This window comes from Oreochromis aureus, linkage group 20, assembly GCF_013358895.1.
Source record: "Oreochromis aureus strain Israel breed Guangdong linkage group 20, ZZ_aureus, whole genome shotgun sequence".
Classification (NCBI taxonomy): Eukaryota; Metazoa; Chordata; class Actinopteri; order Cichliformes; family Cichlidae; genus Oreochromis; species Oreochromis aureus.
In genome coordinates this window covers 5435116-5459451 of record NC_052961.1, presented here as the reverse complement: position 1 = coordinate 5459451, position 24336 = coordinate 5435116, and the positions used below count along the sequence as shown (strand labels likewise).

Here is a 24336-nt window from a genome sequence, read left to right as displayed (position 1 = left end):
TCAGTGTTTCTCTCATCAGCCTCCACACCACCAACAACACAGAGTTTAAGCTCAACTTCAGGAAGCTCCACACCTTCATCAGCCTCCTCTGGAAGTTCAGGTACGTTATAGATTTTTATATGTGTGCAGATTTACATGTGTTGAAGAGCCATTAATGAGTGAACGACACAAGAATGACACATTAAGAGCTGTGGAAGAATCACTCTGATCTTTTAGTGAAGTAAAAGAAAAACTGTAGAAATAAATGAGAAATAAGTTTCCACCACAGCAGGTCAGCAGCTGAGAGAGAACATGGCTGACTTCCTCAGAGCAGCACTACATGAGATCTGTGCTAGATGACAGATATAGACTGTGATTAGTCACTGTTTGGTTTCAGAGCTTTTTCACATTTCTGCCTTCTGCAGCACAACTTGTTACTCTGTATGTGCACAACTTTACTGCTACATGAACAGACCTGGAGGCCACATGTTTACACTGTGAGTAAAAGAAATCTTCTCTGTTAAACTCCTGCAGATGTTCTGATTTATGTGGGTCTGATTCTGGTCGTTATGATCGTCGTCTTATCAGCAGCTCTGCTGATTTTCTACACGAAGAGGAAGACCACTAAACCCAGAGGTGAGGCACAGATTTAATATTCTGCCAAAGAACACAAATTTAAACACTCAGCATGTACAGTATAATATACTCCCTTATTCGGTGCATTGCCTACATAAACAGCTCAGCTCAGAATGTCCCAGTTTGCATGAATTAAGTCAGGTGTGACGTTTCTGTCACGCTGTTTTCACCTTTGAAGTTCAGTCTGTTTGTAAAAAGAGCACCGAATGTTCATTTATGACTCAAAACAGAAACTGATTGTAGCAGATTTGATTGATATAGTTTTGATTCTTTATCAGTCATGTGTCTTATCTAACTGTAGTTCATTTGTAGTTCTTCATATTGTTCCTGAGTTTAGTTCCTCAGGTTCTTCTTCCTGTAATGTGTCTTAAAGACAGATGTTTATTTTCTGGCCTGCATGTTTTTCAGGACCTCCTGTGGAAACAGACACAGAGGTGAGTTTTAGGACCTGTGACACACATCAGCTTCATTATTGTTTGGTTTGTATCTGTCAGCTGGTTTGTTCTCCTGCTGCAGGTCAACAGGTTGTATGAAGAGATCAGAGAGTGTGACATACCGAGCAGGTCACCTCCTGTAGAAGTGTCTTCAGTGTATGATTACCCCAAAGGTCCCCGTTCAGGTGGAGATGAAAGCGGAGGCATCTACAGCCTCGTCACCTCTGCTCAGAACAACGTGAGTAAAACTGTGGTGTGATTCTAAGCTGAGGCCATAAACCAGGTAACTGTTTGTGTAGTGAAGTAATTCATCTGTTCTCAGACACAAAGATCAAAGTTTGGAAAGTTTTTAAATGTTCCACTGACAGACCGAAGAAATAAAAGTTCTCCCTCTGTGTTTGGAGCAAAGAAAATCCTTTCCATATTTAAATTTATATCTTTGAATAAATATCAGCTTCATACTCAGTGTGATTAAAAAAAACACCTTTTTGGTGGAAAACGAGTCTATCAAAAGTTAAGGTTAATCCAGATTAATCTGTATGTAATACAATTGTGTTTTGCGCTGAAGTGTTGGACAGTAATACAAACTCTCTGGTTTCACAGTTAAAACCAGTCCAGTAAATCCTTCATTTGTCAACGTTGTGATGTTCAGTTTTTATTGCAAAAGTATTTTGAAAGATGACTGCAGAGGCTTTATGAGAATTAATGTTTTTTTTGTTTATTTGTTTGTTTTCAGATTTCGTTTTTTGTAGTTTAACTACTCAAGATCATTTAATCATAACATATTTATGAATCTAATGTTTGATCTCACCTCTTTATCTCTTTAAGGCAGATAACCTCTGCTACGCTGAAGTGCATTTTTCCCACATTCCTGTCACCAGCAGCGCCCCCTGTGGTGAAGCAACTGATGTTGTCAACTCAGTGCCTCAGGTGGACCTGAGTACTGCCATCCACACCAGAGATTCTTCACCTCCTCTGTACTCTACTGTTACCTCACTATGAATTACAGCAGTACATTTTTTTAAACCAGTCCTGTCCAGCAGAATAATGGTCTGAATGCTTTGTTGTGCCAAACATATTTGCTTTCCCAAGAGGAGCACCGTAGACTCTCTGTAGGCTCCTCTTTTTATGTTTTTGTTTTATTTATTTATTTAATTTCATTATTCATTTTTTTTCTATCTGGATATTATGTTGGAGCGGACAGGGGGTGAAGGTCAGACAGGTAAAAGACAGGAGAAGAAATCAGAGGAACAGAAGAAGAAAAAGGAGATAAAAGAATAAGGGTGGGGGAAAAATCGAGGATGAAGGGCTAAGGTTAAGGTTGTTTTTATTACAGCTGCTTATAATTTAGCTCAACAGATACTTAATAAAAACATGTTGCTATTATGATCCTGTAGCTTAGATTCAGTGAAACTGTTGCAGAAAACAAATTGCTTAGAAACAAGATGTCTTTTAAGGAAGACAAAAAGTGAAGAGATGCAGTAATCTATATGTTTTTAATGAAAATAAAAATGAACATCAGCACTTTTAACAGTGTATGTTTTTTATTTTCTTTTAGTGCTGTCAGCGTTCACCTTGTTAAAATGTCGTTAACACCATAACTGCATTAACGCAGCAAATCTCCATTAGCGAGTTAGCACGGATCACCCCATGCATGGGGCAGCATGGCATCAACACGTTAGCGCGGTTAGCTCGTCAACGCATTAGTGCAGTTAGCTAGTCAACATGTTAGCGCCGTGCAGCCCCACACACAAGGTTCTTTTAGTGCTGTCAGCGTTCACCTTGTTAAAATGTCGTTAACGCCATAACTGCATTAACGCAGCAAATCTCCATTAGCGAGTTAGCACGGATCGCCCCGTGCATGGGGCAGCATGGCATCAACATGTTAGCGCGGTTAGCTCGTCAACGCATTAGTGCAGTTAGCTAGTCAACATGTTAGCGCCGTGCAGCCCCCCACACAGGGTGATCCGCGCTAACTCGCTAACGGAGATTTGCCGCGTTAATGCGGTTATGGCATTAACGTCATTTTAAGGAGATTAACGCTGACAGCACTATTTCCTTTATACAATATTTTAAAACATTAGGGTACACACATTTCCTTCACTTCTGCAGTGGAAGTATTTAGACTCAGCTTCTTCATACAAACGATATTGAAAAAGAAAGCAACTGGACTTCTTAAACGTTTTGAAGATGTTTCATCTTCAGCTCTAAAAACAAAGAGGTGGAGAATCCCAGGTGTTTGAATCCTAGTGGTCATTGGCCCACTATTGATCATGTGCCTCATCACATGAGCCAAGGTGTGAAAAACAATTTAGGGTGAAGCCACTGTGATATATTGCCCCACACCATCATATGACCTACTGAGGTCATCTGACACAAGGTGTCCTTTAGGATTGAAGGACCTGGGAAGGGATCTCAAAACTGGTTTGTAGGAGGCTGATAGGTGAGCTCATAAATCACCCCCTCTGTTCAATGATGGTCATTCACAGTGGGGTAGTCTTTTGAAATGACATGGCCTCCAACCACACGTCAGAAAATTTCTCAACCAGAAGCCCTGGATCAACAGTCAGATGGCCTGTATTTGTATAGCGCTTTACACATCCAGTCATCCACCCATTCACACACACATTCACACAGTCAGTGTGTGAATGTGTGCACCGCTACTCGGTCTCTCGCATTTAGATCAGACAGTTAGACGGAGTTCAAAGCTGCCAAGTATGACTGAGGCAATACAGACAGAAGCTGGATGGCTTCTCCTCTTTTCCTGACCCCGGATGGATGTGGCAAGGCTTACAGCACATCACAGAGTACAGGGCCGCCATCAGCACCATCAGCTCTGCAGGCGGTCTGCTGGATGACCAGACCTCACAGCCAAAGACTCATACATCAGGGTACTTTTTGTTGATTACAGCTACGCCTTCAACACTGTCGACCAACACAAAATCTATCATCGCAGAGTCCAGATGAGAGCTGCCTCCATCCTCCACACACCCCAACACGAACTGTTCACTCTTCTAGGCTTAGAAGTGTGAAATCCAGAACATCCCGACTCAACAACTCCTTCTTCCCCACTGCTATCAGACTCTTGAACAGCTGACCTATTTTAACAGTAATAATAGTTTTTGCACATCAGGTGATCTCACATATCAAAGCAGCATATTAAGCTCATAGCTCTTTTACACATGAATCTATTTAATACTTTGTCTCCATTTATTTATTCATGCTATTTGTATTTATCTATTTGTATATATTAACTGGCATCTGTGTGTGGACAGCAGAGAAAGAATTTCATTGTACAGAGAAATGCTTTTCTTTGTACACATGACAATAAACGCTTTGAATCTTTGAATCTTGAATCAGTCCTAGCAACATGCTTTTATTCTGATTCTGGCTGTGTCCAAATTTAGGGGCCGCATGCTTCGAAGGCCGCATTTTTAGGGAATTATGTCACAGCGATGCGACGAAGGCTGTCCAAATTTGAAGACTCCTCCAAATGCGGCTGACAGATGCGTCCTTCTTTTCCCCAGATTTGAAGGATGAGTCGGGTGTATCCTTCATAGCCCAACCTATCCCAGAATTCATAGCAGCCCAGCCAATTCCAGTTTCCAACAATGACGGCAGCTACTTAGTTTTAATGTTACTCTTTCTGGGTCACAAAATAAACTTTTAAGATATTTTCAGGCAAGAATGAAGGTGTGTAAACACCTAAAAATATTTGCTCGATTTATCAAGACATCACATATTCGACGTTTTCGGAGACATCTGTGGAGGAGAGACAGCTGGTGATGCACATCTGAAGGATGGAACGTCCAGTTCCACAGGCTCACACTTCGGCATTCTCAGTCTTCGGAGGACCCAGCTCACATAGACCGCAAAGCCCGGGCCCTCCGAAGGATGCAACCCCTGAATTTGGACACAGCTGTCCACTGTCCAGAATGTAGCTAAATCCAGTGGAGAGGTTTGGCTTAAACAAGATTTGGTTCAAACTAGATTAAAACCAACAATGGTCTTTAAAAAGTATATATTTTAAAATAAAATAATTAAACAAACCAACCGAAAATGGATTTAACTACACTTTGGACAGTGTTTCTGGAATGCAGTAGCTAGACAGCTGATTGAAGACCAAAACAGCCAATCAAAACTGTGATTGGTTGGTTTTGTGGCAATTTTATAATGAAGTACAGAAAGAGTTGAGCATGCACAGAGCAGAGATGTTGAGAGCGGGAGTCACACACTGAGAGCAGGTCCGCAGATGTCCGTCAGCACACAGAGCAGAGATCTGAGCAAGAGGGCTGTTACTGTGTGTGTATATGGATAATAGCAAAGACTGAAATACATTTCTTGAGTGCAGCAATGAATTTTGTTCACTCAATATAAACTTTTCTTTGCTCAAAAAAATTTTTCTCCTCAAAATGCAAAATTTGTACTTGCAAAAAATTTTTTTACGTGCTCAGAATAGAGGCACAAAAATATCACCACACAGCTCAGCTAAACCGTTGTGTGGTCAGAAGTCAGATTAAAATAAACACAACGCAAAAACCAAATTAACTTTGCATGGAAAACGTTTGACATGCAAAAATGTGTCTGCAAACTCTTACAACTTGCTTATGATAAAATCAGTTTTGTAAATTAATATCTTGAACCAATAAAGCTTTTCATGAAGAGAGGAAATATATTTCTCTGTGTCTGCATGCTGCCTCCCTTTCTTCATGTCACGGCAAAAGGCCAAACAGGCCAAATGGACTCAAATGTAGATCCACACAGAGGCACTGGTAAACATGATTTACAAGACTTTATTTGCAGATAGAGAATTACAATGATGATGTGACTATGAACTGTGAACTATGATGCTGCGTGATACATGATATTCTAAGAAACACAGCAGCAAAATAGAGATATACAGGAAGTTCCAGGTTTGAAGAGAAGAAGAAGAGAAGCAGCATCAAACCATCAGAGCTCTGAGATGAAACACACTTTGGTCTGCTTCATCTTCCTCAGTGAGCAAATTCTCTTCTTATTTCTGTCACTTTCTCTCTTCTAAGTCTTATTTGTCTCCATTTTATTTTATCTCCATTTTATCACTCAGTTTTGAAACTAGTCATTATTTTGAGTTTTGGGGGATTTCTGTTATTTATTTTTTGTTTGTTCTTGTATCATAGTTCTGTTCTCCTGTTCTGTAGTCTTTTGGGTTCCTTCTTGGTTAAGATGAATTTTGTGTTTGAGCTCCATATTTGTTCTTTGCTCCTCGTGCATCTGACTTTTATTTTCTGTACTGCTGGTTTATGGTTGCTTATGTGATTATGTTTAGTTATCACTTTTGTGTTCCCTTTCTGTCTCCCCAGTCAGTCATTTCTCTGCTTATTTATCTCCTGCTACATGTCTTAGTCTTCATCGCTGTGTTTGTTACTTCCTGTTTTATTTTGATAGTCCCTCGTCTTGTGTATGTGGTGTCTAATTGCTTCCCCTTGTCTCCTTGGTCTGATTTCATTAAGTTGTGTTTCTTGATGTTTTTCATCTTCTAATCATCTGGTGTGTTTAAATTGTCTCAGTTTCCCTCAGTTCTCAAACATTCCAAAAAGCCATTGATGATGTCATCAAAGAGAAATAAAAATCAAAGCTAGTTTTTGTAACTTAACACAAACTTTAAACACTGAAAGCTCCTGGTTTGCGTTCTTGTGCGAAACAAAAATGAAGTTAACTGAACTTCTGTGATCGACTCTTCATTTCTTTGTTCTCTCTCATAGTTACTGGTTTCTGTGGTTAAACATTGTGTGAAGTCTGGATACGAGTCACTCAAACATGCAGCTTATTGAAAGCATAAGAAAAGTCCTTGAAATATACAAATGTGTGGAATTTAAATGTTTACACTGAACAACTGCAGTTCGCAATTGCTTTTAGTTTCACACCAGTTTGATCCCCAGAAATTTCTACTTTTTATTCCACATTGAATCTATAATCAAATACATTTACTCTACTTACTCCTTAAAAGACAAACTTTTAAAATTAAAGCTTATCTAACACCCTTATTTCACATGCAAACATAGAAACAGCTAATGATGATGATGATGTCACCCCGGCGGCTGGTGAGAATGGCGAGCTGGGTAGCCAGTGTGCAGTTAAAACGCTCGACCAAGCCGTCGCTTTGCGGGTGGAGCGGTGTGGTTCTTGTCTTCTCCACCCCCAGCCGCCGACAAATCTCCCCGAAGACCTTCGATTTGAAGTTGCGCCGCTGGTCACTGTGGAGCTCAGCCGGGACCCCAAAAAGGGTGAACATCTCCTCCACCAGCCTCTCTGCCGTCGTCGTCGCGCTCTGGTCCGGAACCGCGTAGGCCTCCGGCCACTTTGTGAAATAGTCCATCGCCACCAGCAGGTACCGGTTCCCTGACTCCGTAACGGGGAAAGGCCCTAGGATGTCCACTCCCACTCGCTCCATTGGGGCCCCCACCAAGTACTGCTGAAGGGGGGCAGTGGAGCGTTGAGTGGGGCCCTTCTGCGCCGTGCAGGTGTCACAGCAGTACACGTGAAGTTCCACATCCCGTCGACAGCCCGGCCAGTAGAACCGTCCCCTGAGGCGGCGGAGAGTTTTGGCGTTCCCATAGTGGCCTGCCCCCACCGAGCCATGGACAAGCTCAAGCACCTGCGACCGCAGCGACCGAGGCACCAACAGCTGCAGGAGGTCTCTGCCCTGACCGGGGGCCCGCCATCTCCGGTACAGGAGGCCGTCATGGGTCTCCAGGTTGTTGTGCTGGGAGTAGTAGGCCTTCACCTCGGGCTCCTGACCCGACACCCCCGTCCAGTCTGGGCATTGCGCCGCCTCCAGCCAGGCCCCCACCTGAACCAACGTCGCGTCGGCCTCCTGCTCCCGCTTCAGCAACTGCGTTGTCAATGGGAGCCACCCCCCTCCGCTGGCTGTGGCCTGAGCAGTAGCCACCCCCAGCGCCTCCTGGGCCCGCTCCTCCTGTCGCAGACAGTAGCGGCACTTGACGGCCATGCAGGGCCATCTGGAGAGGGCATCAGCGTTGCCATGCTGCCGACCTGCCCGATGCTGGATCTCGAAGTCGTAGCCCTGAAGGACCTCCAGCCAGCAGGCCACCTGACCTTCTGGGTGTTTGAAGTTCAGGAGCCAGGTCAGAGATGCATGGTCAGTGCGCAGGAGGAACCGGCAGCCGTGCAGGTATAGCCAGAAATGCCGCACCGCTAGCACTACGGCCAGCAGCTCCCGCCGGGTCACGCAGTAGTTCCTCTCGGCTCGCCCCAGAGCACGGCTGAAGTATGCCACCACTGCTCTCCGGCCTCGCCCTGCTGGGAAAGGACCGCCCGACTCCTACATTGCTAGCGCCAGTGTCCACAATGAAAGGTTGCCGGGCGTCGGGTAGGCCAGAACTGGGGCTCTGGTGAGGGCCTCCTTCAGCTGTGCAAAAGCCGCAGCGCAGGCATCACCCCAGCCAAACGGCTGGCCCTTGTCAGTCAGGCGGTGGAGGGGGCTGGCTATCATTGCGAACCCTTTGATGAACCGACGGTAGTAGGAGGCTAGGCCCAGGAAGCTCCGCAGTTCTTTGACGTTCGAGGGAGTCAGCCAGTCCCGGACTGCAGCCACCTTTGTGGAATCGGTGGCGATCCCTTGAGCGCTGATCACATGGCCCAAGAACGTAGTCTCTCTCACCAACAGCCGGCACTTCGCAGGGTTGAACCGCAGCCCAGCCCGACGGATGGCACTGAAGACCTCGCTCAGGTGAGACAGTGCACTGTCGAAGTCGCCACCGTGCACCAACAGGTCATCCAGGTACACAACACAGCGGCTACGAGGGATGTTCACGAGCACCCTCTCCATCAGCCTCTCAAACGTCGCTGGCGCATTGCAGAGCCCAAATGGCATGACCCTGAACTGCCACAGCCCCTGTCCAATGGTGAATGCAGTCTTAGGCCTTGCTTCGGGGGCTAGCTCCACCTGCCAGTAGCCGCTGCGTAGGTCGAGGGAGCTGAACCAGCTGGAGCCGGTAACGTAATCCAGGGCCTCGTCGATCCGTGGAAGCGGGTATGAGTCCTTCTTGGTGACTGCATTGAGACGGCGAAAGTCCACGCAGAACCTCGGGCTGCCATCCTTCTTCCCCACCAGGACCACGGGTGCCGCCCATGGGCTGTTGGATGGCTCGATCACCCCAGCCGCAGCCATCTCACGGATCTTTTCCTCCGCCACCTGCCGTTTTGAGAGGGGCAGCCGGTGTGGGCACAGACGGATGGGTTGAGCAGAGCCGGTGTCGACGGTGTGCTGGACCAGCCCCGTCTGCCTGCAGTCTTTGTCACTGGCGGCAAAGATGTCCACATTCTCATCCAGGAGGCACCTCAACCGCTGGCGCTGGTCAACGTTGAGACCTACGCTGCTGCGCTGCCACAGGTCTCCAACAGCCTCGGTTGTCTCAGTCGAGGGAGATTTGTCGGGCTGAGAGGCCGGGGCTGCGGGGAGTAGAGATGATCCGGAGCCACCGGCACCCGAAATCTGCTGAGCGGCAGCTGCCCGACGCCTGTCTCGTCTGGCTCTGGTCCCCTCTGCTCCCTGCTTTTGACCGCACTGGAGGGCAAGAGTCTCTGTGCCAAGAGTGATAGCCCGCTTTGCGGTGTCGACGCAGGCCCCCCAGCGGGTCAGCAGATCAAGGCCGATGATGCACTGAATGTCAGCAAGCCAGAAGTCGTGCACCAGCTCCAGATCCTTCACTCGGATCCGCAACGGTTTCTTCCCCCGCATAACAGCCCTCTCACCCGTCACTGTCATCAGCTGGGTGTCGGTGGGCGACCAACCCTTCACCAATGGTCCGGACGTTCCAGGGAGCACACCAGGACGTATCAGGGAAATGGTGGACCCCGTGTCCACCAGGGCCTGGCATGGCTGGTCCTCAACACAGCAGCTCAGGTAGAGTCCCTTGAGGTGCCCAACTCGGCCCACCACCGTGCATCATCCTTGGAGGGGGGGAGGAAGCTGGAGCGGTGGTCCCCTCGCTACACCGCTCCCTCCCCGTTTCCCTGAGGCTGCGTAGTCCTGGTCTTCGGGGCAGGTGCTGGGCAGTCACGCGCCACGTGGCCAGGCTCATCGCACCAGTAGCAGTGGTCGGTCGGTCGACGAGGACGCCTCCGGGGCACCGAGGGTTGCAGCTGGCATATCTCGGCGACCTCCCCCTCCCCGTCGCAGTCTGGGACTCTGATTTGGGGGTAGTTTGGGGGGGGGGCACCTGCTGGTTGGGTTGTGAAGTGAACACCAGCTTGACCCTCTCAGCCTCAAGGAGCGCCTCACGGAGAGTTCAAGGCATGGCCAGGCGGACGTGTTGGCGTAGTCGCTCTTGAAAAAGTCCTCGCAGAAAAGCATGCAGGCTAAGCTCCTCACGGGCTGCTGCTGGGAACTCCGGGTAGCCACGAGGAGCATGCAGCAACACGTCCGCTGCAAAGGTGCCCAGGCTCTCCCCCGGCCGACGGCTCCGGTTGGTCAGCTGCTCTCTGCTCTGATCAGTGGAGTGCCGCTGCCCGAATCGCCTCTCGAGTGCTATGGCGAGGGCCTGGAGCTCATGCTGCTCTGACGGGGCTAGGTCAAGGAGTACCTGCAGTGCATCTCCTTCCAATGCTAGCGCTAGGTGTGTAGCAGCCTCTTCGTCGCTCCAGCCATTATGCCTCGCAGCTAGCCGTACTTGTGAGAGGTAGGGCTCTAGTGGGGTTAGCCCGTTGTATTTCGGTACCTTAGCTGGCGTTACAGGCATCACTGCTTGCTGTCGGGGGCTCGGTGTGTCAGTCGACAGAGGCAGCCCATGACGCATTGCCCTAGCGTCTGTCGCGACGAGCCGCCGCCGCGGTGCGCTCGCGCCGTCAGGACCCGTCGGGGGACTTACATGGCCGCTCGCTTCCTCTCTCCTCAATCGCCAGCTTCCCAAGCAGCGGATGCTCTCCTCGACAGCTTCCTCCAGCCTCCGAATGTCTCTCTCCATTATGGCGAGGGTGAGCTATCCCACTTCTGACACCAATGTGGCGAGCTCAGACACAGAGGAGACAGAGGTTTCTTGGGAGCACAGCCGTTTATTAGAATCGGCCCAGAACACTGCCGCTACCTCCCTCCTCAGCGCGGCAACAACAACACAACAACAAAAAAAGGCGCTCTCTCACCAGAAACACAGTCGCCGAGAGTGCGCGTCACTCATCACCATAACAACATAACAACAGAACTAGAACTATAATAACAGAACCCCAAAACAGCCCTGACCCGCTACAATATCTACTTAGTTGTTTTCCCTGCATTGATCTGAGTATAAGATTTCCTGGCTTCTGAGAGGTATTCATGAGGGCGGTACACAGGAAGTGTTGGTTTTTGTTGGGGCTGTGTGCTGAGGGTAAAGAGGCTGCTAAGAAAGTTATCTGTCTCCGTCTTGATGTTCCTAATTATTCAGAGAGATTCCAAACCATCTAGTGAACCCTCACGTTACATCTTTTTCACAACCTTAAACTCTGAATCTTCCACAGCAGATGCTTTGTGTTCGTGTATAAAACAGGACGTTTGCTGTAAAATAAAAACAGAAAAGTGAAGTTAACTGAACTTCTGTGATCAGTTAAAATTAAAAATCATATTTAAAAAACATTTAATCTATAGTAAGACTGTAACTAATGATTGTTCATCCTTTCAGCAGCACTTCAGGATGGAAACACTGGTTTGGTCAAAGCACAAACTCTCACCCACAGAGCAGAGGAAGGAGGAAACATCACAGCTGAATGCAGCTTTACTTGGTCTGGAAGCAGGAAACTCTTCTGTAAGGAAAAATGTGAAAAAGGAAACATTCTTGTTGAAACATCTGATGATGCAGCTCAGAACGGCAGATACAGCATTAAATATGAACAAACATATTTGACCTCATATCCTACTCTGTATGTGAGCATCACACAGTTGAACCAGTCTGACTCAGGACCGTACAGGTGCTCTTTGGACATTGCTTGGTGGCGTGATCCAAACGATGATTTTGAGTTTCTGCTAACAGTCGTGTTTGTCTTTGAAGGTGTGACAGAAGTTTCCCGTCTCAAAGGCAGCTACTTTTCTTTCAAATCACCTACAGATGTTATATTTATCTGAAACATCAAGTTTCATCAGTTCTGCTGTCAAACAGCCCATAACCACGTCAGTCACATGCAGATATATAAACTGCTTCAAGTGGTCTTATTATGACTCTGATGGTTTCATTGTTCACAGCTTCAACCACTTCAACACCAAACGGGACTCTGAGACCTTTTTCAGCTTCAGTGTTTCTCTCATCAGCCTCCACACCACCAACAACACAGAGTTTAAACTCAACTTCAGGAAGCTCCACACCTTCATCAGCCTCCTCTGGAAGTTCAGGTACGTTATAGATTTTTATATGTATGCAGATTTGCATGTGGTGAAGATCTGTTAATGAGTGAACGATCCAAGAATGACACAATAAGAGCTGTGGAAGAATCACTCTGATCTTTTAGTGACGTAAAGGAGAAAAACTGTAGAAATAAATGAGAAATAAGTTTCCACCACAGCAGGTCAGCAGCTGAGAGAGAACATGGCTGACTTCCTCAGAGCAGCACTACATGAGATCTGTGCTAGATGACAGATATAGACTGTGATTAGTCACTGTTTGGTTTCAGAGCTTTTTCACAAGTGTCAGTGTAACAGACACAGACAGAGTAAAGCATTGTGGGAGCTGTAGTTGTTACTGAGTGTTTGAAGCAGAATGAGGAGCTGCTCAAGTTTTACCAGAAAGTACAACAGCAGGTACTTAATACAGAAAACTTGGTGAAACTATAAATACTTTCTATGCTTCTGAGTAACTACTTCATTCAATAATTTCATGCACAATAAAAAAAGAAAAAAAGACAACAACTCAAGACTCAACAGGAGCAACACGATGACGACCACGCACACTGCCTCAAATGGCCCAACAGCCCAGCTTTTCCTCTTTATATGTCCCGCCCACAATTATGAGAGGAAACACCTGAGGTCAGAAGGAGGAGGAGGAGAGAGACACAATGATAAGTCACTTGAGAGACTCGGCTAAAGACGTTTTACTAGAACTGTATAATAGAGTTTTGGAGGGAGGGACGTTGCCACAAAGCTGGAAGGAGGCAGTGATAATACCGATATGTAAACCAGGGAAGGAAGATACAAAACCAGGAAATTACAGACCAATAGCATTAACATCCAACATCTGCAAAATAATGGAGAGAATGATAAATGAAAGATTAGTGTTCTATGTAGAAAAGAAAGGATGTTTGGCTCAGTATCAGAGTGGTTTTGGAAGAGGGAGGGGCACAGTGGATCCAGCTTTATGTTTAGAACATGAGAGAAGGAAGGCACAAGTGAATAAGGAGAGTGTGCTGGCAGTCTTTTTTGATATAGAGAAAGCGTATGATATGATGTGGAGGGAAGGTCTATTAATTAAAATGAGGGAAATGGGTATAAGTGGTCGAATGTTCAGATGGATTAAGGATTTTTTTGGAAGGACGACGAATAATAGTAAGGATTGGGAGGAGTTATTTGGAGAGTTTGCCAATAGAAAATGGAACGCCACAAGGAAGCTGTCATGGCTGGGGCAGCAGTCGTGTGGTGTAGAGAGAAAAGGATCCAAAATGCAGGTACTGGCTGGGGTGCGAGTGAATGTTTATTTACAGACGTGACAAAGTGGCAAAACAGGAAGAGCAGAGCGAGGAGTAAACAAACCTAAACTGGGGAAAACTAAAAACTAATCTGAAACATAAGGACACGGGATGAGGAGCAAAATGCACAGAGAGAGATGGCAGAGAGACACAGAATGAACACCAGGTTACACAGAGTAATGTGGAGTAACACAGACGACGCGACGAGGAGCACAGGCAGACACACACTATAAATACACACAAGGTAATGAGGGAATGACACACAGGAGGGGAGCACAGCTGAACCTAATTCACAAGATGAGACACAGACCTACAAAGTAAAACAGGAAACTCACAGACGGTTTTATTTTATAACAGATTGGAGAGCAAATACAGTGAATTTTTACAGGTTTATACAGATGGGTCAAAAGATCCTAAGACTGAAGCAACTAGTGTAGCTGTAGTGATTCCAGAGTTAAATATAAAGATTGCGAAAAGAACGTCAACTCGTCTGGGTGTATATGCAGTTGAATTATATGCCATACTGCTGGCTCTAGAATGGGTGGAAGACAGCAGAGTCTCAAAAGTACTGATATGCAGTGATTCATTGTCAGCATTATTAAGTATTGAACAAGGATACACAACTACGCATCAGCAGATTTTGTATGATGTTCTTTTTGCTCATCATAGACTGTCTGACCAAAATAAACATGTAGTAATAATGTGGACTCTGGCTCATGGGGGTATTTTGGGTAATGAAAGAGCAGATAGGTTGGCCAAAGCAGCTGTTAAAAGAGCCGATATAGATGTACAGACACCACTGTCAAAATCTGAAGGGAAAAGTGTAGTTTGGACAGAAAGTAAGAACTTCTGGCAAATGGCATGGGATAATGAAACAAAAGGGAGACATTTATATAGGGTGCAAAACACAATAGAAGCTAAGAGGAGTAGCGGATTAAAGAGACAGGAGGAGGTTGTTATCAGTAGAATATGAACAGGCCACTGCTTTTTAAATGGTACTCTCTTTAGGATAGGAAAACATCTGACTAGGTTCTGTGATGGGTGTAATGATATGGAGACGGTTGAGCATGTGCTCCTTAGTTGTAGGAAGTATGCAAGTCACAGGAGGGTGATGTGGGGTGAAATGAGTGGTGGAAGGGAACTTACGTTTGAACAAGTGGTTAATAAGTTAAGTCATGGTGAAGGGAAAGTGGCGGTTTTTCGTTTTTTGAGAAATATTGGTCTCATCAAGAGGATCTGAGGATTCAGGAGTGACGGAAGATTAAAAGCCAGGAGATGGCAGTAATGCAACAGTTTTGGATGCAAGCTGCCGTTAAACTTGACAGAAGAAGAAGAAGAAGCCAGACTGTTTTACAACACAAGACTCTGGACACGAACAGAGTACAGAGGGAAGACACAGGTAGGGATAATAAGACACGAGAACCAACCTAAAGAATTAATACAAAATCAGAATAAACTAGAAAATAATAACAATAAACTCAAAGCACTGGGTCACCGACCCAGGACCATGACAGAAGCATAGTTAGCCCGTTATTGTTTTCACTGCTGATAAATGATTTGTCTAAGAACATAGAGGGTGGGATGGGGTTTTCACTTTTTGCAGACGATGGGGCAATGTGGGCAAGAGGACAAAGGTTAGACTTTTTGGTAAAGAAAGTACAGGGGGCAATTCAATTCAATTCAATTCAATTCAATTTTATTTATATAGCGCCAAATCACAACAAAAAAGTCGCCTCAAGGCGCTTTATATTGTACAGTAGATAGCACAATAATAAATACAGAGAAAACCCAACAATCATATGACCCCTATGAGCAAGCACTTTGGCGACAGTGGGAAGGAAAAACTCCCTTTAACAGGAAGAAACCTCCGGCAGAACCAGGCTCAGGGAGGGGCGGGGCCATCTGCTGCGACCGGTTGGGGTGAAAGAAGGAAAACAGGATAAAGACATGCTGTGGAAGAGAGACAGAGATTAATAACAGATATGATTCGATGCAGAGAGGTCTATTAACACACAGTGAGTGAGAAAGGTGACTGGAAGGAAAAACTCAATGCATCATGGGAATCCCCGGCAGCCTACGTCTATTGCAGCATAACTAAGGGAGGATTCAGGGTCACCTGGTCCAGCCCTAACTATATGCTTTAGCAAAAGGAAAGTTTTAAGCCTAATCTTGAAAGTAGAGATAGTGTCTGTCTCCCGAATCCAAACTGGAAGCTGGTTCCACAGAAGAGGGGCCTGAAAACTGAAGGCTCTGCCTCCCATTCTAATTTTAAATACTCTAGGAACAACAAGTAAGCCTGCAGAGCGAGAGCGAAGTGCTCTAATAGGGTGATATGGTACTACAAGGTCATTAAGATAAGATGGGGCCTGATTATTTAAGACCTTGTATGTGAGGAGCAGGATTTTGAATTCAATTCTGGATTTAACAGGAAGCCAATGAAGGAAGCCAAAACAGGAGAAATATGCTCTCTCTTTCTAGTCCCTGTCAGTACCCTTGCTGCAGCATTTTGGATCAGCTGAAGGCTTTTCAGTGAGTTTTAGGACATCCTGATAATAAAGAATTACAGTAGTCCAGCCTGGAGGTAATAAATGCATGAACTAGTTTATCAGCATCACTCTGAGACAGGATATTTCTAATTTTAGAGATGTTAGCAAATGGAAGAAAGCAGTCTTACATATTTGTTTAATATGTGCATTGAAGGACATGTCCTGGTCAAAATGACTCAAGGTTCCTCACAGCATTACTGGAGGCCAAGGTAATGCCATCCAGAGTAAGAATCTGCTTAGATACCATATTTCTAAGATTTTCAGGGCCGAGTACAATAACCTCAGTTTTATCTGAATTAAGAAGCAGAAAGTTAGCGGCCATCCAGGTCTTTATATCTTTAAGACATTCCTGCAGTTTAACTAATTGGTGTGTGTTACCTGGCTTCATGGATAGATAGAGCTGCGTGTCATCTGCATAGCAGTGAAAATTTATGCTATGTCTTCTAATGATGCTGCCTAAGGGAAGCATGTATAATGTAAATAGAATTGGTCCTAGCACTGAACCCTGTGGAACACCATAATTGACCTTAGTGTGTGAAGAGGACTCTCCATTTACTTGAACAAATTGGAGTCTATTAGATAGATATGATACAAACCACTGCAGTGCAGTACCTGTAATACCTACAGCATGTTCTAATCGCTCTAATAGGATATTATGATCAACAGTATCGAACGCTGCACTGAGGTCTAGCAGGACAAGCACAGAGATGAGTCCACTGTCAGAGGCCATAAGATCATTTGTAACCTTCACTAAAGCTGTTTCTGTGCTGTGATGAGCTCTGAAACCTGACTGAAACACTTCAAATAAGCCATTCCTCTGCAGATGATCTGTTAGCTGTTTGACAACTACTCTTTCAAGGATGTTTGATATGAAAGGAAGGTTGGAGATTGGCCTATAATTAGCTAAGACAGCTGGGTCTAGAGATGGCTTTTTAAGTAAAGGTTTAACTACAGCCAGCTTGAAGGCCTGTGGTACATAGCCGATTATTAGAGATAGGTTGATCATATTTAAGATCGAAGAATTAATTAATGGCAGGACTTCTTTGAGCAGTTTTGTAGGAATGGGGTCTAAAAGACACGTTGATGGTTTGGAGGAATTAATTATTGAAGTTAACTCAGAAAGATCAATTGGAGAAAAAGAGTTTAACTTAACATCGATGGTATTAAAAGTAGCTGTAGATAATATTACATCTGTGGGATGATTATTGGTCATTTTTTCTCTAATGATAAAAATTTTATTTGTGAAGAAGTTCATGAAGTCATTACTAGTTAACGTTAAAGGGATGGTTGGCTCAGTAGAGCTCTGACTTTTGTCAGCCTGGCTACAGTGCTGAAGAGAAACCTGGGGTTGTTCTTATTTTCTTCAATCAGTGACGAATAGTAAGATGTTCTGGCTTTGCGGAGGGCTTTCTTATAAAGTAGCAAACTATTTCTCCAGGCTAAATGATGATCCTCTAAATTTGTGACACGCCATTTCCTCTCCAGCTTACGAGTTATCTGCTTTAGGCTACGTGTTTGAGAATTATACCACGGAGTCAGGTACTTGGATTTGAGGCCTTAGTTTTCACAGGAGCTACAGTATCCAGAGTCGTCACGTAGTGAGGAGGTAAAATTATTAACAAGATAATCGACCTCTGTTGGAGTAGCGTTCAGATAGCTGCTCTGCTCTATGTTGGTACAGGGCATTGAAGATGATAACAGTGGGTGGATTATATTCTTAAACTTAGTTACAGCACTTTCAGAAAGACATCTGTGATAAAGTCTACTCTCCGCTGCTGTGTAATCAATTATTGTAAATGTAAATGTTATCAGAAAATGATCAGACAGCAGAGGGTTTTCAGGAAACACTGTTAAATGTTCAGTTTCTATGCCATATGTTAAAACAAGATCTAGAGTGTGATTAAAGTGGTGGGTGGGTTCTTTTACATTTTGAGAGAAGCCAATTGAGTCTAATAACAGATTAAATGCGATGTTGAGGCTGTCATTTTAGCATCTACATGGATGTTAAAATCACCCACAATAATTATTTTATCTGAGCTGAGCACTAACTCAGATAAAAAGTCTGAGAAATCAGAGAGAAACTCTGTGTAAGGCCCAGGTGGACGATAGATGATAACAAGTAAGACTGGTTTCTGAGTTTTACAGCTGGGGTGGACGAGGCTAAGCATCAGGCTTTCAAATGAATTAAAAGTCTGTCTTGGTCTTTCGTTAATTGATAGACTGGTGTGAAAAATTGCTGCCACACGCCCCTCGGCCTGTGCTTGGGATTTCTGGTAGTTAGAATGACTCGGGGTGTTGATTCATTTAAACTAACATAATCATCCTGCTGCAACCAGGTTTCTGTAAGGCAGAGTAAATTGATTTGTTGATCAATTATTAAGTCATGTACTAACAGAGACTTGGAGGAGAGAGACCTAATATTTAATAATCCACATTTCACTGTTTTACTCTTTGGTTCAGATGTGGATACTGTATTGTTCTTTCTTTGTGATTTTTTATGTTTAAGTTGTTTATTGCTGGTTTTAGTTTGTTTTTGTCTTTTGGGAGCTGACACAGTCTCAATGGAGATGGGTTTTGGGGGGTAGCAGGAGGAGAGAAGCTGCAGAGAGGCGTGTAAGACTGCAACTCTGCTTCCTGGTCCCAACTCTGGATAGTCATATTTTGGGGGTTTAATAAATTGGTCCATATTTCTAGAAATGAGAGCTGCTCCATCCAAAGTGGGATGGATGCCGTCTCTCCTAACAAGACCAGGTTTCCTCCAGAAGGTTTGCCAATTATCTATGAAGCCCACATCGTTTCTGGGACACCACTCAGACAGCCAGCAATTTAAGGAGAACATGCGGCTAAACATGTCACTCCTGGTCTGATTGGGGAGGGACCAGAGAAAACTACAGAGTCCGACATTGTTTTGGCAAAGTTACACACCGATTCAATATTGATTTTAGTGACCTCCGATTGGCGTAACCGGGTGTCATTACTGCCGACGTGAATTATGATCTTACTGTATTTACGTTTACCCTTAGCCAGCAGTTTTAAATTTCCTTCAATGTCGCCTGCTCTGGCCCCTGGAAGACAATTGACTATGGCTGCCGGTGTCTCTAGCTTCACATGTCTGAGAACAGAATCACCAATTACCAGAGTTTGACCCCGGCGGGTGTCGCCGAGTGGGGAAAAACAGTTGAACACATGAACAGGTTGGTGGTGTACCTGGGGCTTCAGTTTAAGACTATGCTTCCTCCTCACCGTCACCCAGCCGCCCTCTTTCCCCAGCTGCTTGGGGTCTGCCGGGGAACAGCTAGCGGGGCCTACGCTATCTTCGGCTGCACCAGCTACAGGGGCCTGGCTAGCTACGGGTGAATGAAGGGTGCGGAGCGAGTCTCAATTCAGTAATCCTGGCCTCCAGAGCTGCAAATATGCTACATTTGTTACAGGTATCATTACTGCTAAAGGAGGCCGAGGAGTAACTAAACATCTGACACAATGAGCAGGAAAGTGCAGGAGGGACAGGTGAAGTAGCCATGGTGCTAACGAGTCGGCTACGAGCTAAGCTAAGCTAGCGAAACAGTAAAGAGACAGTGAGTGAATACTTTGGCTATAAATTAGGTAGTGAGTACACAGAAAGGGTGATTCAGATGAAGCACGTTAAGATTATACTATGAAAAAGGAATGTATCAAAAGATTTAAATTAAATTGCTAAGCAGAAAAGCTACTCAGAAACACCACTGTGTTTGAGCAGGAACAGGAAGTGATACTCTACCACACAGGTGTCGAACTCCAGGCAATCACAGAAGTAGAACAGTGGTCATGTAAATGGGGGTTTAAATTCTCAGTTGATAAGAATAAACTGATGGTTTTTACAAGAAAAAGAGTTGGGATTGACATCAGGGTCAGATTATATGGACAAGAATTGGAAAGGTTTGATGAAAGGGTGACATGGACTATACATATTCAGAAAATAATAGACAAATGCAAGAAAGTGTTGAATGTAATGAGGTGCTTAGTGGGAACTGACTGGGGGGCTGATAGGAAATCTTTAAAAGCTATATATACTGGGTTGATTAGGTCAGTATTGGATTATGGGTGTATAGTATATAATTCTGCTGCCGGAACAAGTCTTCGTAAGTTAGATAGTATCCAATATCAAGCGTTAAGACTTTGCTCAGGTGCATTCAAAACAACATCTGCAGCAGCTGTACAGGTAGAAATGGGGGAAATGCCATTACAAATAAGAAGAGAGCAACTGACATTGAATTACTGGGCAAGTTTACAAGGACATGGTCAAGATCATCCGATGAAAACTGTTTTCCAACCATGCTGGGAAAAAGAGAAACGTGAATTGAAGAGCTTTGGGTGGACAGTGGGACAGAAAGCAGCTGAACTTAATCTGGACAAGATAAACATAAGTCTAACAGTACCGTTGCCTACAATACCACCATGGATGCTCCCTGATGCAGTAGATTTCACATTGTTAAACAAAAAGAACAAGGAGGGGGTTTTATCTTAAATTCACATACAGCACAGGAATATATTAATCAGTATTATAGTTATGTAAAAATCTGCACAGATGCATCAAAGAATACAGCCAACCAAAGTGGGATAGCATTTATTGTTCCTCAATTTAATATCAAGGTGGGGAAAAGGATCAGTGACGGTTTATCAGTGTACACAAGAGAAATGGTTTCAATATTGTTAGCAGTCCAGTGGATTGAAGAAACAAAACCACTAAGATCTGTGATACAGTGATACAGACTCCAGCTCATCACTGGCCAGTCTGCAAAACAGTCACTCAGACTGCAGACCTGACATTGTGATAGAGATCCAGCAAACATTATTCAGAATTATTATAATGGGGCTTGTGGTCACAATCTTATGGGTACCAGCGCATCATGGAGTTAAAGGAAATGAAATGGCAGATGGACAGCAAAGGACGCAACAAGGAGACCGATGGTAGATATGGATATTAGCGTGAGTAGGACGGAGCTCAAGAGTAGAATACGATACAAAATGAAGGAAAGGTGGCAAAAGCAATGGGAGGAAGAGAGGAAAGGGCCATGGTTTTACAAAATCCAAAGGAAAGTGGGGGAGATGAGAAGTACAGGACAAAACAGGAGAGACGAGACTGTTATATCTCAACTTAGATTCGGACACACTGGCTTGAATAGCACATTATTTTTAATAGGAAAACACTGTACAGGGGAGTGTGACTGCAGTAGGGAACAGGAAACAATAGAACATGTTTTATTGCATTGTCAGAAGTATGATATGGAAAGGAGACAACTGATCAAAAAGCTGGACGATATGAAAGTGGAGTTGGACTTGATTGATTTATTTTGCAGGAACTCTGTAAGTGAAAGTTATCAGGCTGTATTTTGGTTTTTAAGGTAGACCCATTTGTTCAGGAGGATTTGAATTATTTATTTAATTAATTAATTAATTAATTAATTAATTAATTAATTATTTTTGTCATTTCGGTCCACACTCCACATCAGTTGGTGGCTGTTATGCACCATTTTGCTGTTTGTCAACCACCAATAAACCCTATACAGAAGAAGAAGAAGGAGGAGAGAGAGAGATTAGACCACACACGTTCACACCATCACTGCTGTAACAACTGTTTACACTGTGTGAGTCAAAGAAATCTTCTCTGTTAAGCTCTTGCAGATGTGCTGCTTTATGTGCGGCTGGTTCTGGTCGTTGTCATCAGCATCTTTTTAGCATCTTTGCTGATGAAGAGGAGAGCCGTTAAACCCAGAGGTGAGGCTACAGGAAACACATGACATCAGTGTTTTCATCACTTCAGAGCTCATCACACTAATGCACATTCATTTCCTGGAGACTAAACCTCAGTAAACAAGTTTTAATAGTGAAAATTTAGCAGTACACATTGTAGGAAATTACTCATAATGTCACAGTGGAAACAGATTTATGTGCTAACAACAGGAGTCAGACAAGAGAAATGCAAAGAAAATGCCTGAAATCAGCTTCTGTCTGTCAACAGATGCAGTTTATTTAGTAGGAAAATATCATTTTCATCAGATTATTTACAGAAAAGCCAAACAGAGCATGGCTCAGAGATTCTTCCTCAACAAAATAATCACAGTTTGTACAAAGTTAGTCTAATTCTCCTGTAACAGTCAGCCTGATAAAAGTGTGTCCATCGAGATTATTAGAGTTAACTAAAACTAAACTAAAAGCTGAAACTAGTGAACTTTGCAAAAGTGAAATTAACTAAAATGATAGTTGATCAAATCAAATAAAAATATAGAGGAACTGTTCTTAGTTTGCTGTTATTGTGGTTCATATTGGCGGCACATGCATCAGGACTAAGAACAGTAACTGATTACTGCCAGCTATCATCGTTGATCCTGAGTTTACTTCCTCAGGTTCTACTTGGTGGAACACGTCTTAAAGACTGATGTTTATCTTCTGATCTGCATGTTTTTCAGGACCTCCTGTGGAATCTGAGCGTGCTGACATCACACAGGTGAGTTTTAGGAATTGTGAGACACCTGAGCTTCATCACAGCTTGATTTGTATCAATCAGCTGGTTTGATCTCCTTCTGCAGGACAACCAGTTGTGTGAAGAGATCAGAGAGGAGGACAGACAGAGCAGCTCACCTCCTGCAGGAGTGTCTTCAGTGTACGCTACACCAAAAAGCCTCCAACCAGATGGAGATGTAAACATAGACCTCTGCAGCCTCTCCACCTCTGCTCACAACAAAGTAAAACTGTGGTCTGATTTTAAGCTCTTTGATTTTTACTATATCATCTCTTTCTGCCAGCTAATATTAATGATGAGGAATGCATAAAGTCAATGTGGACTCTCTGGTCCCAGTTTATTAGGTACAGCTAGATAAAAACAGTCCAATAATAAAATCTTTCATTTGTTATTAAGTATTATTTTTAGAGACGATGATTATTGTTATTTGTGGTACAGTTGATTTGTTTTGCTTTAGTGTTTTGGATATTTTCATTATTTTGTTCATTTCTGCTTCATCAACACCCTGAGGGGAACTTTATCATTTAATTTAGAGTCTGAAGTTTGATGTCAGACTAACGATGACATGAATGGAGTTGATTATGCTGAAGTGGATTTCCCATATTCCCACCACCAACAGCGCCCCCCAGTGGTGACACAGCTGATGTCGTCTCCTCCAGGCTTCAGGCACATGCCAGCCCTGCCAACCACACCACAGATCTCCTCTGCTGCTGAAAAACATCAGCAGTGATGCTGTTGATGGAACCTCAGCGACTAAAACAGTTTATGACAAACCCGGGATAGTGAGTGAAGCAATGTTACTTGACAAATAGCAAATCATAGCAAATAAATAGAAACAGAATAATGTGTACAATGTGCAAAAAAAAAAAAAAAAAAAAAAGTAAACACTTAAGGGACAAATGGAGACCATTGCAACTGCTCATCCACTTTGTCACAACGTCATGATGGACTTTTCATCTGTTTGTCACTGTTTCTACAAATGTCTGATTAATTAATCCAATCCAACTTTATTTATAGAGGATTTTAAAAACAACATGGTTGACAAAAGTGCTTTCCAATAAGAAACAGAGATAAAAGTTTAAAAACCATACATTAAACAGACAAAGAAAGTTAAATAACAATAAAATAAATACATAAATGAAAACATCAGTCAATATTCAAATGATTAAAATACAACATGAGTATTTTATTTATACAATAAATAAAATTAACAAAGTAAAAAAGATTGAGAGCAGGCAAAAGCGAACTAAAACTTACTACATGCTGACTCCTAAAACACCTTGGAGAAAAGGTACATTTTTAAAAGAAATGTAAATATTTCAAGTCTTGGGGCCAGCCTAATATGGAGGGGCAGCTTATTCCATAAATTGGGGGCCACAAAAGCTAAAGCTCGGTCCCCCCAGTGTTTCAGTCTCGACATGGGGACAGCAAGGAGTGACTGGTCAGTTGATCTGAGAGACCTTTGTGGAGTGTATAGAAGGTCTGACAGGTCAATAGGAGCCAGGCCATTTAAGACTTTAAAAGCAAACAATAACTTTTTTGCTTTTCTACATTTAATAAAACAAATGTAGGTGAAGAACTTTTATGTTGATTT

General features: G+C 43.8%; 1 protein-coding gene across 1 annotated transcript in view; it reads left to right on the top strand.

The window, feature by feature from the left end:
• Positions 1-23472, top strand: part of LOC120435244 — a 35347-nt gene extending 11875 nt beyond the window's left edge. The window contains exons 9-13 of the mRNA XM_039604403.1: positions 12265-12411; positions 21896-21997; positions 22690-22727; positions 22810-22965; positions 23362-23472. The gene's annotated coding sequence lies outside the window, so the exon portion shown is untranslated. The remainder of the gene's footprint in view (positions 1-12264; positions 12412-21895; positions 21998-22689; positions 22728-22809; positions 22966-23361) is intronic.
• Positions 23473-24336: the final 864 nt, after the last annotated feature.